This window comes from Amblyomma maculatum, chromosome 6 (genome assembly GCF_055883805.1).
Source record: "Amblyomma maculatum isolate TAMU_Amacu chromosome 6, ASM5588380v1, whole genome shotgun sequence".
NCBI lineage: Eukaryota > Metazoa > Arthropoda > Arachnida > Ixodida > Ixodidae > Amblyomma > Amblyomma maculatum.
The window spans coordinates 7,845,989-7,864,236 of NC_139349.1; the positions used below are offsets into that span (position 1 = coordinate 7,845,989).

Consider the following 18,248-nt stretch of genomic DNA (forward strand, 5'->3'; position numbering starts at 1 on the left):
CACTCCTGCGCAACTCGCGGAAAATAAGAAAAGCGAAAAGTATCATTGTTACAAAAGAATTTTAGTGCGAAAGCGTGCTTGTGTCGTTTCGGTTTGGTGCTTTTGTATCCCACGAAGGTTGTGGGGTTCAGCTTTAGCACATTGTGTAGAACTGAGTTTATGCGTTGAACTTTTGCTCGAACCTCGAGGGTCACGAGGCGGTCTCGTGAAAGGAGTTCGGCAGGTGAATCCGTGCGCTTGTAGTGGTTATAGATAAATCGGACCGCTTTCCTTTGCCCTCGGCGTGTGAATGTGGTTTTCGCTGTGTGGAAGCCATACTACAGGGTGGCATATTCGGTTTGGTTTGGTTTGTGCGGTTTAACGTCCTGAACCGACTCAGGCTATGAGAGACGCCGCAGTGGAGGACTGCGGGAATTTCGACCACCTGGGGTTCTTTAACGCGCACTGATATCACGGGCGCCTTGCTTTTCGCCTCCATTGAAAAGCAGCTGCCGAAGCCGGGATTCGATCCCGCATCCATGAGAACAGTAGTCAAGCGCCGTAACAACTGCGCCACCCCGGCGTATTCGAGCGGCGATCTAACATGGCTGACATAAGCGAGTGGTCTTTTTTGGCTGGCGGAAAATATGCTATAGGGTACTTGTAACATAGACTAGTTTGTTCAGGGCATGAATGTTTACCTTCGTGTAGTATGAGCGCATTTCAGCTAAGATCGAATGAAATGGTCACGCGTAAGTATCTATACAGAGTAACGTTTTCAAGAATAATGTCATTAAAGCGTATAAAAACTGCAGACTTGATTTTTTTCTTTGATGCCGTCATGCAAAGTTTTATCGGAGTTAATCACCATTTGCTAATCTTCTCTCCACTGCACTACCTTATTTAGACAATTATTCAGTTTTATTTGGTCCTCGTGGTCTCTTGCGGTATGATAAAGAATCCAGTCGTCTTAAAAGAGTGCGAATAGTGACGTTGGCTTGGTTCGTTATATCATAAAATCACACACAAGAGAAGAAGTGGGGCCGTAAAAGAGCTCTGCGGAACTCCGGACAAAATAGGAGCACAATCAGAAACGCGATGTTGTATTCCACGTTGGAAGCGGTTTGAGAGAAAATCTTCGATCCAGCAAACAAGGAAGGCTGTTTAGCTTGTGAAGTAATTTAACGTGGGAAACGCGATAGAACGCTTTCGGAAAGTCCATAAATATTATGTCAACCTGCAATTGGTCATTAACGTTTTGAGTTGTGTAAAGATCAATTTCCGCTAGTTGCGTCACTGTTTACACACCATGTCTAAAGAAATGCTTATTTGGATGAAGTAGATTGTTTGATGCTGTAATTTTGTCAAATGTTTCAAAACTATGTGTTCTAAAATTTTGCAACACGTACATGCGGTATTTGGAGAAGAAAGAATAGTTGCGTGATTTTGGCATGGGTATTATTTTTGCTACCTTCCGCTCAGCAGGAAGGTGAATTTCATTGCTTGAGTTTCAGAAAATTAAATAAAGTAACTTGCTTACATGATTCTGCATACCTTCTCAAAAACGTACGTGTTCGGAATTTGATATGGGCACTGCTTTTCATTTCGTCTATATTCAACAAAAATGGATAGAATGCTAGCTTGTGGTTATTTAGACATACCTAAAACGCCGTTGCGGTTGTAGCTAGGTATCGGTACTGGTTCAAGAGACTGTTATCGATGGTGAAAATGAATTGCAGATACTTATTAAAAGAGTTAGCTTTCTCGTTACTTTCCTGAGAAGTCAAGGACGGTACGTTATGACGTCTGGCCCTTAATTCGCACCAGAATTTTTGTGGTGAGTTTGTAATAGTTGGAGCTGTGCAGTGAATAATTGAGGAAATTGTTTTCAGCAATGCGTATCTTTCTTTTTAACGACTTTCTCAGCAGAGTTATTTCTGAGCCTATTTTTTTACGTGAACATGTTTCTTTCCCCGCAGTCTCTTAATTCTGCGCTGTACGTGTATTATGTCTCGTGATACCCAATGACTGTGTTTCCTCTTTCTTCTGTGTACTCGAGGAAAGAATCTGTTTATAGAGTACGTAGCAAAGGCGCGGGCCAAAGCCCTCGTCGAGCAACACGCCCAGGACCCGCACACCCGGTTCGTGGACGCTGCGGAATACAAGCGAGAAGGATTCGTGGCAGTGGCCGTTGCGGCGGCAACCGGCATCAAGACAACGGCAGCGAGCGTGCGGTGCACGGACGCCACAGACGCCGAGGAGGTTGCCATCACTCTGGCGATCTCGGAGCCCGAGTGTCGCACCGTGCTCAGCGACTCGAGGAACGCTGTGCGCAACTTTGCCAAGGGGCGAGTGTGCGCGCCGGCGGCCGCCATAATCAGTAAGCTCCAGCTCCAAGACCGCGGCAACACTATCCGCATCAAGTGGTTCCCGGCGCACGCGGGAGATTGTGCATCCTCACCGAATCACAACGAGACGGCCCATTCGGCGGCGCGAGCGCTTACCTTCCGCGCCCCCGAGAAGGACCGTTCCGAATGGTGGTTCGAAACAAAAGACAGAATGACCAGTTACGAGGAAGTGACAAAATTTTACCGCCTAGCTCGACGGACAATGCCGCCGCCTCACCCGGCACTTAGTCGGGAGGAGGCGGTCATCCTAAGGCAAATGCAAACCGGGTCACTCCTAGCCCCGGCAATGCTACACGTCCTCCACCCAGACATCTACACGAGCGATATGTGCAGTGTGTCCGGCGGACCAATGGCACATCATGTGGGACTGTGCCAGGTTTCCGACCGAAGCTGCATCCAGGACATACCCGCCCGAACTTCAAAGTGCTGTGCAAAGTACAGACAAGGACATTCAACTATGGGCCGTCCAGCAGGCCCGGAGTGCGCTCGAAAAGCACAAGCCTCACAACCCACCACAAACGGGCCAAATGAGGTAGTGCAGAGTAGGGCATAACCCCGAGTAGACGCTTGGCCAGCGTCACGACGCTTTAACCCGTCGTTTGCCGGCTCCCTAATAAAGTTATATATATATATATATATATATATATATATATATATATATATATATATATATATATATATATATATATATATATATATATATATATATATATATATAATATATAGGGGAAATGAGGGTGCTCGTTATAATGCATGAAGGAAAGAAGCCAACAGTCGGCGAGGCCAAGGAAAGCGTTGGGAACGATACTTTTTTTTTTTTTTTTTTTAATATTTACTTATATTAAAAAAAAAAAAAAGTATCATTCCCAACGCTTTCCTTGGCCTCGCCGACTGTTGGCTTCTTTCCTTCATATATATAATATATATATATAGATGAATGTTTTGTCGGAAGCGAGGTCTAAAAAGTTATCATATTTGAAAGCAATATATGCCATTATAAGAGCATCATCTGCGTTCTTGAAAGATATCACACGCTTTGCTCGGTTTATTGTTCGGACGGGCAGGATTTTGACATTTTAAAGGGCACATGATTATTTTGTGATCCAATAAGTCTTCGAGAGGTTCAATGTGAGCTGTGTTTTCAAGGAAATGGTTGATAATACACAAATAAAAAGAGAACTCGAGCAACAGACAATGCTGTTTGGGAAATTGATATGCGTCAGGTTGTAGAATGAATTTCAATTTATATCGGGCATGTTGAAGTCTCCCGTCATTATTATTTTGCTGTGCTGCCACATGCTATGTGTTTTTCTATATGTACTCTGAGAGCGATTCTATAAATAGCGGCTGCGCATCCGGTGCTCAATAAACTGCACCAATATGTAAGACATATTCTTTAGACTGGCGGTACACCAAACTGCCTCGATCCCGCGGGAGCCTCCGGCATGACACTTGACAACATTCCTCGCCTAAGACAAGGTGAGGTGCCTCGGATACCTTCGCCTCCCCTAGCCTAAACAGCAAAGCAGCGCCCCCCACCTCTCGTGTTTCTGTCCTGGCGCAGAATCGCATATTCTGGCGGCATGATTTTCTTGACTGACCTTGCCTCTGCAATGACAGTGATGTCAGGCTGATTAGCGAGTAGAACAGTTTCCAATTCGTGCACGTTTGTTGACGAGGCTGCCCGCGTTTATATTTAGGATTGTTGCTGATTGCGGTTTTGAGCGCTGCGTGTCCGCATGCTGATGTGGTGTTTCTTTTTTTCTTTTTTTTAATTCACATTCACGAAGAAATTCGGACTTTATCGTAGATCACGAATACTTTTTCTTTGCGGTCGCAGTTTGATTTAGCTTTTTTTGTTCTCAAAGCTTCGTTTGTAATACCTTGTGTGATAAAGTGGCCAGACCCTTTTAGCCAGGAGCATCGTTTTAATATTGTCACTTCGTCGCGTCGCGGTGGTCAAGTGACCTCGAAATAACAGGCCTGCTTTTGTCGTCGTCGTTTGGCTTCCGATTTTCGATGTGGTGAAATTCTTTCAATGCCTGGGGTTTGGAAGTCTAGAACCTCCTCAAAAATCGTTTTCGAAACTGTTTTGTGTAAAATTCCTAAGGTTTCATTTTCTTCTTCACTTACGTACCGCATAAATAATCAGTTTCGATTGCCGATATCTGTTTTTTAGTTCGTCGAATTTCTTGCGAGTGAATTCGAGGGCGCTTTCAAGATCTGTTATTGTTTTCAGATAGTCAGAAACTTTGTTTTTTAAGATTTTGTGATTTTTTTGTTGCTTTTTGTCGATTGCGCCCAACTTCTGAACACTTTCAGCTTTGCCATTTTCTTATTTCTTGGTTATCCTCGGATATCCATTTCAGTAGTTCCGCCATGTATGGGCGTGGATTTTTTGTTTTTTTGCGAAGTTTATTGCCTCAGGGCATAAGAGGAATGTCATGATGGATGAGGGATGTGGTCAAATAAATGAAAAAAGTTTGGCTGATGCAATGAAATCGAGGAGTGAACGATGATGCGGTCCCAGTGTCCAAACAGCATATGACTCCGGATTATGGGGGGAGAGGCCAGCTGCCACCAGGTGCCGGATCCGCGTTGGCTTCAACGCTGGGCAATCCCACAGTAGGTGATGGATGTCTGCTTCTATATTTTTAGACTTGCAGATGGGGCACCCAGGGTGTGGATATAAATACCGAAATTGTGGCCACTTTCGGATCACTGCTGGTGTTAGGGCCACCCCAACTCTAATCCTCCGAAGCGCCACCTCCTCTGCACGGGTTAGACCGCGGGGGAGGCTTACCGTACACGGAGGTATAAGAGCACGTGTACGGCGCCGGAGGTGCTCCTTTCTTGTTAAAAGCAGGGTGGCATTGTCTAATTTTATGAGGTTTGGCGATGTCGATGTCGAGTTTGATAGGCGGGTTGCAGCATCCACTTGGCTTTGGGCACTTAAAAGGTCACGCGGGGTCCATTCAATACGAATTGGATTTGGTAAGCGAGCCGCTAGACTGTGTATGTTCTGGCAGATTTCCGGGCTACTACTAACTCGTCTAAGTAGCTTTGTCACCTGGAGGGCATCTGTACGTATGATAATACGGGCCGTGGGAAGCATGGGAATGGCGGTCACAGAGCGAAGCGCCTCTTGCACTGCAAGCAGTTCCGCACAAAAAGAAGATGGAGGTTCCGGTAATTGAAATGTTGACGTCTTGTTCAATGAAGATTTGCTAGGACAGTAAACTGCTGTTATCACTTCACAGGCTTTGATGCTTGCGTCGACGTAAATTATAATGGAACCATGTGGCAAGCGGGCGTCTTGTTCCATAATTCGGTCGCGAAGTGACGACGCCGTTTCCTGTGTTCTTGGTCGGCGTAAATCAGTCGGCTTATTATCGCTCAGCTGTACAAAACGCCAAGGTGGAAGAACTGGCAGTGGCGGTGGTAGTAGTGAATGTTTCGAAGCATAAGCCTTCAGAGCACACGTTGCGTGAGAGAGTGTGGCCTTAAGCTTGCGTGCATCACGTCGTTGCTGCACCAGTTCATCTATTGTGTTTAGTTGTGCGTTTTCTTGGAGTGCCACGATTGGTGTAATGCGAGGGAGGCAGGTGATGACCCTCATTGCCTCTCGATTTATAGCCTCAAGTCGATCCCATTGTGCCCTTGTTAAATGCTGAAATTGGGCTTGATAAACAAGGCGCGGTTGCACAACTGCTTGCACCAACTGTCTCGCAACATCTGAGCGAGCGCCGCCCATTTTTGGAGCAATGCGTCTAATCAAACCCAGTGTCTGTAACGCCTGTTTTTTAGCGCCAGACAGCCATGTAGTTCCAGTTCCTGACTCATGAATTGTTAAGCCCAATATTTTTACTGTTGGACTTTCTTGAAGTGGGGTTCCGGATAGATGTAGACGAATAGGAGTTGCCGATAGTTTACGGCGGCCCCAGCGGTTGGCGACTGATATGAACGTAGTTTTACTGGCGGAAAGTTCAAGGCCAATGGAAGATGCATATGTGCACGTAATATCTAAAGCTGATTGCAGGGCCGATGATTGAGTCAGTAGGTCGTTGTGTGTGCTCCACACCGTGATGTCATCAGCGTATATTAAGAATTTAACATCAGAAATTTCATGTAACCGCCATGCAAGTGAGATAAACGCAATATTAAATAATGTTGGTGACAACACCGATCCCTGGGGTACGCCGCGAAGAGGGACAAATGATCCTATGGCCTCGTTATTTAGGCGTATTGCGAACTGTCTATTTTCAAGAAAAGATTTTACAAAATTGCGTACTCTAAGAGGTAAATGAAGCATGTCAATTGAATCCAGAATGGCAGCATGACTGATATTATCGTAAGCCTTCTCTACATCCATGGCGAGGACGGTGCGTACATTGTGGCTGCGTGTTGATGATAATACGGAGGACGCCAAGACATCCAATCCGTCTTCTGTGCCTATAGATGGTCGAAAGCCTATCTGGGCCGGGTGGTAGAAACCGTGATGTTCAAGCCACCACGAGATTCGTGTGGCGAGCATTTTCTCAGCAATCTTGCAAATTGTTGCCGTTAAAGAAATAGGTCGAAAGTTGCTTAAGTCTGTTGGTGCTTTCCCCGGCTTTGGAATAGGGATCACAATAGCCGATTTCCAGCTGTCTGGCACATCGCCGTCTAGCCATACCTTGTTAATGGTGTCAAGGAGTTGAGGAAGTGCATCACCACTGAGGTTCTTGTACACCTCGTACGTAATGGAGTCCGGACCGGGCGCTGTCTTTCGGTTGGCCTCATCTATAGCTGCAAGCAATTCGGGCATGGAGAATGGGCTCGCGATTCCCTCGGTGTCGGCAGCAGATGGCAGCTTGTCGACATGGGCTGGCATGCCCCACAAGTAAGTTCTTGTAACTGGTGTAGGCAACACGTCGTACTTGGGGAAAAACTTGCGTGCTGCTTGTCTTGCGAAATCATTCGGAGACAAGTTTGCTGCAAAGCATGCTGTGGCCGCTGCATCAGGACGGCGACTACCGTGCTCCATGGCATGGAAAGTTCGCCAAAGATGAGCATTCGATGACTGTGTGGAGAACTGCTCGCACCACAGGTACCATTGTCGCCGTGAGAGATCACGCTCATACCTTCTAGCCTTAGCAGTAATGTAATTTAGTCTTGTACGTGCATGCGCAGAAGTTGGGTCTCTGGTTGCAGTCAATTCCGCTTGTCGACGAGCAGCCCACAAGTTGAGAAGAGGCACATCCGGTGTTGGTCGACCAACCTCCACCCAGGTAATGGCTGTAGCCTCATTTAGTGCTCTTTTTATGCTGTCTAGAAGCGATGGTGCCGACTCCACAGAGTGATTTTGAAGAATGGCGCGGAAATTGTCCCAATGAACAACTGTACACTTGCGGCGTAATCGTCGGGCCTGTGATGGATAGAGACCGATGACAATAGGATGATGGTCACTGCCCCAGGAGTCCGGCTCTAAGTGCCACGAGGGGGTGCCGTTTCCTGACCACCACGTAAGATCTGGAGCGTATGTTCCACTCCTAGTATGAAGCACAGTCCTTGTTGGTGTATCTGGATGGTTCAGGAGAATAAACAGCGCATCCGTAAAGGCGTCTCGCACTCGCCTGCCGCGAGGACTTAAGGTGGGGTATCCCCAGTCCGGGTGAGGCGCATTGAAGTCACCACCAACTAAAACTGGACATCCCGGGTATTGTTGCCTAACATTCAGTAACCATCCCAGGTTTATGCGGGAGGGAGAGCCACCACCAGGTCTTACATAGACTGACACAACTACAACAGTTGCCTTACCAAATTTGACTGCCACTGCAACAACCTCCTGATATGAAGTACACCAATTTTCCAGAGCAAGGCGTACCTGAGGAAACCGTGTGTCAACATATACAGCCACCTTTCCCGGAGGAGTATCCGTGTGAACACGTCGATCGTCCATGGAAGGAGACACGTATCCACTGAAACCAGGAATGGGTGGCAACGCGTTGGTCTCCTGCAGTAGCATGGCCCATACATGAAGCTTGTTCATGCGAAGACGGGATTTGAGCTCTCCAACCTTTGTGGAGAGCCCTCTACAGTTCCACTGAAGCACACCGCGATATCTTGTAGTCGCCATCTTGATTATGAGTCCAGATGTCGCAAAAGCACAGATGTCAGGTTAGATAACTGAGTGACCATAAACCTCAGTAACGATTTCGAAGAGTTATCAGGCAGGGCAGCAGAAGACTTTTGGGAATCAGTGAACGGCATGGGAGTGTGGGACATAATCGTTGGCGAGGCAGCCTTGATATTCGCGGTCTGAGATTCCGTTGCTCGCCTACGACGAGCAAGCAGTTCGCGATGTTTGCGGAGCTTATAGACCTCCGCTAAAAGCCTTTCAATTTGGTCGTCAACTGCTGTCACACCGTCCTGCGGAGGTTCCGGCATGTCCTTCACGTTTGTACTCTGTTTGTGACGACGTTGTGCACTCACATTAGCGCTGTAAGCATGTGGTGTACAGATTGCCGGTGGCTCTGTCTCAGATAGCTGTGGCCATTCATCGTCATCCAATTGGAGAGCCTCGAATCTGTTGAATGCCTGAATCGGTGGTGAAGTAACATGTTGAGACCATTGCCTTTGTATTCCACGACGCACCTTTTGAGTTGCTTTCTGCTTTGTTGGGCAAGTTGGGGAGGTGATGTCATGGTCATTAGCTTTGCAAAGTCCGCATCGGTAAGATACTGTTTCTTCTGGCATAGCGTCATCTGGTGTTGTAAAAGGACAGGACCTATGCATATGTCCAGGTCGGAAACAGGTATAACAGTAGACGACACTTGGTTTATATGGTCGAGGGCGTAGAATGCACCCATAATAGTATAGGCGAGTTGGGGGAGTCACGGGGCCTTGCAAGGTGACGATGCAAGAGCGCCCCTTTCCCATGCGACGAGCTTGAATCACACGATGAGTAGGGCAGTAGAGCTCACGCTGAAGTGTAGCCTGGTCCTCGTCAACGTCTACGTTGTAGACAATGCAGCGTTGTAGATCGGAACCATCAACAAGATAAACCTGGACTGGAACCGAGACTTCGCTTGTTACTGAAATACACTTAAGTGTTTGAAGACACTCAACAGCAGCCAAACTCGGGAGCCACACAGCAATTGTATTCGACTTCTTCCTGGCCGTGAAACCACGGAAACCCTTGGTTCCAAGACATGCGTCCAGATTCGCCTGAATAACTCTGTTTGGTATCTCAGTAAGGCACTTGGTTGTCAGAGCCTTAATGGTCACTTTATAGCATGGTGATCCGGGTGTTGAACATACCGGGTGATCAGTCGTTGTACAGGAACGCTTGCCTTGTGAACTGTTGTTTGCGGTAGATGATCCCGGTGCAATGTCTTCTGAAGGACGCTTCTGAGCACCGCGCTGTGCCGCCCGTCCAGATGGTAGCGCTGAAGACACGTCCATTGGCGTGCTCGGCTGCTCACTCACATTGGTGGAAACTCCATCACCAAGTGGAAGCTGGTTAGCCATTCCCGACCTCCGCCCTCGGGACAGATCACTCACGGGCTGATGCGCATTTTGAGACGGCAGGATATGTTCTGCAGCCGATGGACCAGGAGCAGGAACCAGGAGTTGGGACCCAGGCTCGGATGTCAATTGTGCGGTCGGTAATGCCGTCGAGATAGGCGGCGCCGACTAAGGTACCTCCGCCAGCGTGCCAGGGACGGCACTAGGCCTATTCCCAGAGCGCAGTTCAGCTGCAGGAATTATGTGATGAATGCCACACTACCAGATGATACATGAGCGGTCGGAACCTCCTCGGACTCTGAGAAGTCAATTCTCTTGATGTAAGGATCGTATTTACGCGAAAGGTAAGGTTTTCACTCAAGCGATGAGCAGCCACCTCAGCAGGGACACTTCTTCTTCTTCCACTCGGATTCCTCTCAATATTGTTACAGTGCGCAGACGACGACGACGTCTGGTGTGGTGAAGAAGACGACGCTCGGACTATGCTGGGTTCGTTCTGGTGGTGTGTCCGTCCAATAGTGAACTAGAGTTTACCGCTGTATACTTTTCCTTAACATTTGGTGAAGGATTGCTGGGAATACATAAGTAGCCAAACCTAATCTCCGTAGTGGCTGCCAGGTTGGTACTATCACTATGCCATCCGATGCGACACCTTCTTCAGCGGCACCACCAGTTCCCACCGTCGTAATGACGCACCCTCGTGATCCGGGCACCTTTTGCGGCACCGACTATGTCGACGTAGAAGACTGGCTCGCTATGTACTAGCGCGTCAGCAAGCACAACCATTAGGATGCGACCCTCATACTCGCCAACGTCATCTTCTATCTGGCGGGTACGGCGCACTTCTGGTTTGAGACGCATGAAGGCGACATCACATACTGGGATATGTGCAAGGAGAAGCTTCGAGAACTATTTGGCAAGCCGATCGGACGCAAGCTTGGCGCACAAAAAGACCTCGCATCCCGTGCCCAGTCTTCGACGGAATAATATTTGTCGTATATTCAAGACATTCTAGCCCTATGCCGAAAAGTGCACAGCGACATGTCCGAGTCAGACAAGGTGGGCCACATAATAAAGGGAATTGCAGACTATGTTTAGAATCTGCTGCTTTGCAAAGACTGTCCGGCGATCGACTCAGTCATCCAAGTTCGCCGGCAGTTTAAGCAAGCAAAACACCGTCGCATTACTCACCGCTTCGACCGCTTGCCAAACACAGCTGCTACGTCCTCGTGCGAAGATAGTCCAACACTGCATCAGTCATCTCTCCAACTTGACCAGGATTTTTCGCCGAGACATATAAGCTATGACGCCCGTTGCGTTCGCTCCTCAGCCAGCAAATGCTACTATAGACTTAATCCAATCTGTCGTTCGCCAGAAGTTCGCAAATGTGGGCCTCAACGCGAACGTAGGCTTCAACAATGGCCAGCCTTCCGCGCAGCCCTCGCTCCATCCTAACGTTCCAGTCGTAGCTGCTGGCGAACTAGGTTTGACACGCCGATCTCTATGTCAGACAGTTAGTTGGTTGGTTTGGGGGGTTTAACGTCCCAAAGCAACTCAGGCTATGAGAGACGCCGTAGTGGAAGACTCCGGAAATTTCTACCAACTGGGGTTCTTTAACGTGCACTGACATCGCACAGCACACGGGCGCCTTGCCTTTCGCCTCCATCGAAAAGCTGCCGCCGAGACCGGGATTCGATCCCGCGTCCTTGGGAACAGTAGTCGAGCGCCGTAACCACTGCGCCACCCCGGTGGCGGCATCACAGACAGTTGCTCGTTTCTTCTTTTCCCGTAATAGCCCTCTTATCCAATTATCAGAGCAGCCCTGCAAATTAACTTTGTGAACCTTCTTCTCAACTTAGCGGTATTTCCCAATTTTACCGATCGGTCCCTTATTATTTGGTTTTATGAAAGAAGTTTACAATTGAAAGTGTTTTCTGGCAGTTCGCTTTTCTTATGAGTACTCTGTTCCACGGGAAAATTTATACAAATAATTGATATTTATGTTGTTCCCGCCTCCATTATATGGTTATCTCTCTTCAAATTGTATGAAGCATAATATGTTAAAAAGAGTGCACAAAATGCTGTTCTCGCCTTCTACAAAAACATTTTTCTTTAAACTTCATGCCGAAATTCTGCCTGTTAAAGTGTGACTTCACAAAAAAATATATATATTTTTGTTTCTTCTAGTAATTGTCGGTTATGTGATACACCTGAAACCATCGAACACTGTTTTATTGCCTTCAAAGATGCGATATTATTTTGGGACGTTTTTCAAAGAACACTGAAGAAAGACTTAATTTTGAATTCCCACAGTGCGCGTTACCTAACGGCCACCCAACATGACCGTGAACCTTTTGATATGATTTTCCTCCTTGGACTGCACAGCCTGTGAAAAACGCGCACGTTGAATAGGAATGCCGAGTCTCTCGTTTCTCCCAGTACTCATTTCGACCTGATGGTGCACCAGCTGAGAGACACTTACGGAGATAGTGACTATCAAATTCAACCAGACTGGCTACCATTATTGATGTGTTGTCGTTCCTTGCCACCGTTTTAGCGAAGTTGTGCTAAGACAGTGTGGTGACGTTTCAATTGGACTTTTCGACTACAGGCTGATTACTCTGTAAATAATGTATATACCTCTTTTCTGCACTTAAAGGTGTCTAATAAATGACATGTTGACAAAAAAAAAAAAAAAATCGGGGTGTGGCGCAGTTGGTAAAGCGCTCGGCTGGGTTTCCGAAGAATGGAGGTTCGATTCCCTGTAGACGAATTTTTTTTTCTTTTTTTTTTTCATGGGGAGACCGGCCCAGCGGCGCCGCCAGCTGTGGCAGTTGCTAGGAAACTGCTCAAGTTCAATGCGATCGCGGCCAAGGTGCGATCACGGCGAAGCGGCTGGCGCAGTATAGCTTTCGTTACGAGAAAAAAAAAAAACGCAAGTGCTCTAACATATTTACTAGGTGTCCCAACAGCCTTCACGGAGATTCCCCCTCCCCAAAGTCAGTAAGTCTACCTCATGTAATTTTATAGTCGTGAATAGAATCGCGCAGGGTTACTGGGCGGCAAGCCGATGAACACAGGAGAAATAGAACGACGGAGAGATGATGTTCGATGACCGTGAGATGACGTTCAATGGAATGTTGGCGGGTGCGCGAGCGCTCCTGCCCGCGCCACTGCCCGCTTCTTTTCTTCCTTGCTCGTCCGTAACAATATATGCTTTTTATTAAGTTCTACGGAGAGAAGCAAACCGCCGGCAAAAAAGGAAAATGTAAATATTGACTCCCGCGGCAGCCATGAATTAACATCGCGACTTCAACCTCTTTTATTTTTCTTACAAGCATGAATGGCTATGCGATTCACTAAGATGTTAAAGATGATGACCTTCCGAGGGCTTCGATCTACCCGAGTCAGTTGGCAGCCATTCTTGATGCGCATGTAGGCTGAAATGTGAAGTAGGAAACAGTTTTCGAAGACGGTTTGTCAGTCTGCGCCATCCGCGTGCTCGATATGGCGAAACCGAAGACAGATACGGCTGGCTTGTTGCTGCTCTTACATCACGTACTCCTGAAAGTAGGCCTAGGCGCCATACCTCCCGCAGCGTTCATGATAGTCACCGCGCAGGCCTGTGTCTTCTTGCGGCTGTTCGACTTGCCCTGGTCCGATCCTTCCGAAGTCTACATCAGTGTCGAGACCGTACTCTTCAAAGGACAGAGGTTACGCATCTTTTATGGTGCTATTGAGCATGCCGACAGTTTACATCTTTACTATAATATGGTGAGCTTTGTTTAGAAAGGAATGATCTTGGAAAACAAGGTAGGCAGTGCGCAGTTTACGCTCCTCGTTTCCTTGTTCACAGCGCTCTGCGGCACCATGCTCGTCGCAATGAACTCCGTACTTGGTGCCTTTGTAGACGAATTATTTTTACTACTATTGCGGCATCGGATTCTCAGGCGTAATCTTCGCTCTGGAGGTAGTCAACAACCACGACTACCCTGGGCAAAGCCGGCGCGTTTTCGGCTTCAAGGTCATTCTGCCATCGGGTTTCTTCGTTTGGGCCGAGCCCCTGTTCGTCCAGCTGACCTGCTCAGATGCATCGTTTTTTGGTCACCTTGCCGGTGTCTTAGCGGGCCTGTCCTACATTTACGTCATCAGACCTGCCTTTTCGGTCTCTCGGCGAGTCCTTATGGAAGAACCTATGCTTGTCACGCATCAGGGGGTGATTCCGTATGGTGCGATTACACTGTCGTTGGTGTCGTTGGCAGCACACTGGGACCTGTTGTCTAAGATTTGGACGAAAAATGCGGACGACTCCTGCTTGACGTGTCTTCCCATCATGGAGGAGCGCCAGTGGCAGCACTTGCTCTCACCGGCGCTGCGCTGCACGGATTCCTGGCACCTTCTCTACGCCGTGGTCTCCTTGATGGGCCTCGGTTATCACATCGAGCTTAGAGTGGGCACCGTATGTTTCCTGGCAGAGACGGCTGTTCTGGTATTCGTTACGAACCTGGCCTTCTGCGCGACGATCCACTACATGTTGCAGGACAAAAACGAGACTGGCGTTGTGTCGCCGAGCGAGATGCAGCACAAGTGTGTCCCAGCACTGACAGGGGTTTTACAATGTACCGCACCTGAAGGACAGATACTTGTTCTTGCTGTTCCCGCTGCCGTTGCCTAGCCTCGTAGGGTCATTCTAGAAATCGATTGGCTCTATTTCACACTGCCCAACGTGAGAATTTTCGAACACATCGTGGGCTTTATTGTTGGGTTGCTGATTCCCCATTATTTTATGGAAAATCTCACTCGTAATGCAGAGAAACGATTTATAACTGCCGCGTAATTCACTACACAGCTTTCTGAACTCGCAGACAGTGATTATTCATTTTCGCATTCAAATTTTTTTTTATGAACCATGTGTTGTATTTCTGTATCGTGAATTGAAAATCTGTCTGTAAAGAGTTTTAAATCTTTTAGTTCGTTTTTTAGCTCAAGACGCATCTAGTTTGAACTTTTTTAAAGTTCCAAGCTAAATTACGAATAAAACCTTTTAATCAGTTCTTAATATGTACTGCTGGAAAAATGTTTTCACTGAAGTTTACGTGAATAACTTCAGAACAAATGCCAAATTTGAAAAAAGGAATTCGCTTTTTTGTGTAGTATTCGACCGAACATTCGACCATAGAGTTCCTTACACTAAGAAACTCTTAAGAAACTTAAGAAACTAAGGAACTCTATGCATTAAACTCCCATAGACGGCAGCACAGCTTTCCCTCTAGGTAAGAGTAAGAAACTCTATGCATTCGACCAAACAGATGGGTGTCGTAAGCTGCTAATTACAACCTTTACACCTGGGCGCCTACAGTGGAGCAGATTTCGTGCACGACAACCACCGCGTTTTACCGGCTTCGAACTTGACAAGGTGAATGGAAGAAACTTCTCAGTCCGTGAGCGTAGTTCATAGCGCCAGCAGACGTAGTTTGGGAAGAGAAATAATCCGAGGCCAATTTTACTTTCATTCGTACTCCTCTATAGTTAACCTAAAATGCTTCACGGAGTCAGGACATATATGTCGAACCCTTTTTAGGTCACTGTGACAACCCGGCTGTTTCTCTTAAATATGATTTAAAAGTCGTCCACAAATCTGAGGACTTTGATCCCTCCTGAGTGCTTAATGCCATCAGCTGGCTTTCTGTCATAGCGAAAAATAAGTATAAATAGAAATAAGTCACTTACGAGAAGCAGGCACCTTCTTTCTGGACGCACAGCTGCTTCTCATAGCATACAAAGGTGGTTTTCAAATAGAAGGAACGGAAGAAGAAACATTCATTCCGAAACTGTTTTGGAATTTTACAGCTTGGCAGGCATCGACGGTTGCAACATTGCATATTAAGGCATGCGGTAATGAATAGTAAGATCCTTTATGTGTATGAAGGTCAAGCAAATTTCTTTCAGTTGGCTGTTTTTTAGAGTCTCAGATAATTCAAGAAAGAAAAGAATCCTGACCGTTAAAAGGCACTTGCCTATATGGTATTGCCATACGTGTCCCTTTCGGAAACGATAACGTGAAAGGTTCTCCATCGTTACGGGTCTTGCAGGTTAAGACGGTTAAGAAGAGTGATGGTTTGTTCCGCCATTCTTGCTTACGTATAGATGCCAGTTTGGTCAATGCGTCGCACCACATTGCAGCTGCTGCATTCTTTGCGTGTGTGCGCGCCGTGTGCGCGCCGTGTGCGTGCGCGTGTGTGTGTTGTGTGTGTGTGTGTGTGTGTGTGTGTGTGTGTGTGTGTGTGTGTGTGCGGCGTGCGTGCGTGCGTGCGTGCGTGTGCGTGCGTGCGTGCGCGTGTGTGTGTGTGTGTGTGTGTGTGTGTGTGTGTGTGTGTGTGTGTGTGTGTGTGTGTGTGTTGTGTGTGTGTGTGTGTGTGTGTGTGTGTGTGTGTGTGTGTGTGTGTGTGTGTGTGTGTGTGTGTGTGTGTGTGTGTGTGTGTGTGTGTGTGTGTGTGTGTGTGTGTGTGTGTGTGTGTTGTGTGTGTGTGTGTGTGTGTGTGTGTGTGTGTGTGTGTGTGTGTGTGTGTGTGTGTGTGTGTGTGTGTGTGTGTGTGTGTGTGTGTGTGTGTGTGTGTGTGTGTGTGTGTGTGTGTGTGTGTGTGTGTGTGTGTGTGTGTGTGTGTGTGTGTGTGTGTGTGTGTGTGTGTGTGTGTGTGTGTGTGTGTGTGTGTGTGTGTGTGTGTGTGTGTGGTGTGTGTGTGTGTGTGTGTGTGTGTGTGTGTGTGTGTGGGTGTGTGTGTGTGTGTGTGTGTGTGTGTGTGGTGTGTGTGTGTGTGTGTGTGTGTGTGTGTGTGTGTGTGTGTGTGTGTGTGTGTGTGTGTGTGTGTGTGTGTGTGTGTGTGTGTGTGTGTGTGTGTGTGTGTGTGTGTGTGTGTGTGTGTGTGTGTGTGTGTGTGTGTGTGTGTGTGTGTGTGTGTGTGTGTGCGCGTGCGTGCGCTAACAGGCACGAGGTTGCTGTTGGTGGCCTTACTGACTGGCGTTTGTACTCAACCGCGGAAAGAGCAACGAAGCCGATTTCTTTGTCAGATTCGCCGTACTATAGTTAGCGTTCGGTGTCCCTAAGGCGCCTGTGTTGTGTTGCGTTGTGTTGTGTTGCTTTGTGTTGTGTTATGCCGTACTGTCAAATCGCTTTTTACGCTTTTTTGGTCACCAGCCTTAAATGCGATCGCCAACGTGGGACTAGAATTTCGCCACCGATAACCTCTATTCTCTTATTTCCACCCTGCAGGCTCTCTGTAAAAGTCGACACATTTCGCCGGTCTCCAGAATTCCTTGAATCCTATAACTCTTATCACAAATACAGCATATTTTGACTCTTTTTTTGCCCCGCCGGGGTGGTACAGTGGTAAGACGCCCAACTACTGTCTGGAATACCCTGGCTCGAACCCGACATCAGCGGCTGCGTTTCGATGGAGGCGAAAGGAAGAGGCGTCGTGTGCTGTGCGATGTCAGCGCACGTTAAGATCCCCAGGTGATCGAAATTACTCCGTAGCTCTCCACTTCAGCTCCTCTTTCTCTCTTTCCACTTTAACTCCCGCCTTCCTCCCTTCCCTTATGGCGCGATTCAGGTGCCCACAGACTAAGTGTGACAGATACTGCGCCTTTTCCTTCCTGTGAACCAAATTATTATTATTATTGGACCGCTTACGGGTATGAAGGCGAAATCTTCGCTCGCGCAATGACGCCCATTAACTGGAGGTATATAAGCGTACTGGAATCTTCATTGTTTAACTAGACTAGCAAATGCACGCTATTCAGGCATCGAAGTGTTATAACACTGCCTGGAATGCTGACCGAAAAAAATGTTGCGTCACAATTTACGCGAATATTGTGACGAACGTGGCGCCAGATGAATACCCGTTTGTAATGCCTTAAAAGCGAATGGTGCGCCAGAGGCGACGAAACTGGTACTCCCTCCGAATGGGCAGGGGACCGCTTGCGGCGGGGGCTAGCCTGCCACGGAATTTTTATCTATTGTAGGCCATCATTGCACCCGCCACCGCTTCGGTGGTGGACGACGGCTGTTGTTGCGGCGCGCGTCTTTCTTTCCTTCTTCCTTTTCTTTCTTCTCTATTTTCTCTTCTGTCTGCACGAGGCAGCGGAGGTGCGCACGTTAAAGATCCCAGGTGTTCGAAATTCACTCTGTAACCCTCCACTACGGCTCCTCTTTCTCTCTTTCCACTTTCACTCCCACCTTCCTCCCTTCCCTTACGGCGCGGTTGAGGTGTCCACAGAAAGCAAGTGAGACAGTTACCGTGCCTTTCCCTTCCTATAAATCAATCAGTCAATCAGGCAGCGGAGGTGGCTCAG

At 47.6% G+C, this 18,248-nt stretch overlaps 1 pseudogene; it reads left to right on the forward strand.

Annotated features, from left to right (window-relative positions):
- Window positions 1-13,403: 13,403 nt before the first annotated feature.
- LOC146185014 (uncharacterized) overlaps window positions 13,404-18,248 on the forward strand; it is a 57,142-nt pseudogene continuing 52,297 nt past the window's right edge.